The 968-nt window shown below is 36.6% G+C and overlaps 1 pseudogene; it reads right to left on the reverse strand.

Annotated features, from left to right (window-relative positions):
* LOC136854446 (zinc finger MYM-type protein 5-like) lies at positions 1–741 on the reverse strand (annotated as a pseudogene).
* Between the last annotated feature and the right edge of the window lie 227 nt (positions 742–968).

Consider the following 968-nt stretch of genomic DNA (forward strand, 5'->3'; position numbering starts at 1 on the left):
TTAGTGTAACTCCCAGAAACTCCATGTAGCGTCCAAATGGTTCTTCGAATTTTCATGCTCACATAACCTTGTATGAAGATTAGACCAGCTGTTGAATGAACTGGTTGTGTTCTTAATAAAAGGTTTGCAGTAAAAGCAATGAATTCTATCAGCTGACTGGGAGTATATAATCCAAAGTCTTTCAACACTCTCTCCATTTGGAAGTTTCCTCTTACAATGAAACTTTGAGAAACACAATCCCTTTTCATTTCTTGGAAAGTTGTTCACTGGAGGACCTTTCGTTGTTAAATAATCACTTAAACTTTGATTTATATCTGCTGGCCAACTGGTTGGGTCATTATAAATGTTAATTACAAATGTGCTCTTGGATGATCTATCATTGCGTGATGTTTGGGCTCATTTTATTTTTTTCTGACCATAAGTAAGCTTTCTGCCTTGGCACTGTCTTCTGGTATACTGAGATCTTTAAATTGATTAACCACTGCGTCATCCTTTTTTAATTTGTTATCAATTTCATCATTGTATTTATCAACTGTAATTAGACCCAAGGCTGTATCGTCATTTTCTGAATAGTTTTTTTCTTCATCCTCAATACATGGGCGCTTCAAAGATGGCGTGACAAGGAATCTTTTTTTTATAGCACGTCTATGTTTCAACTACCTTAGCCTGGGCCAGCGCTCGTTTCTGGTTGCCATTTAAACATTTACACCCTTTGTCTCGATCCCTACTTGTGCTTGCCATGATGTAATGGCTTCTTATATTATCGTTCTAGAGAAGACAAACAACGACAATAATCTGAAATAAGAAAAAATATATATTAACGAGAAGGAAGGAAGAAGGGGAAATAAGTAAGAAGGTTTGACGAACAAAAGGAGGGAAGAAGTAACGAAGAAGGAAAGAAAAGGAAGGCAGAAAGAAAGAAGGAAGGAACAAGGATGGGAGGAAGAAGAAAAGAACAATAAAAAGCC

This window comes from Macrobrachium rosenbergii, chromosome 29 (genome assembly GCF_040412425.1).
Source record: "Macrobrachium rosenbergii isolate ZJJX-2024 chromosome 29, ASM4041242v1, whole genome shotgun sequence".
Taxonomy (NCBI): Eukaryota; Metazoa; Arthropoda; class Malacostraca; order Decapoda; family Palaemonidae; genus Macrobrachium; species Macrobrachium rosenbergii.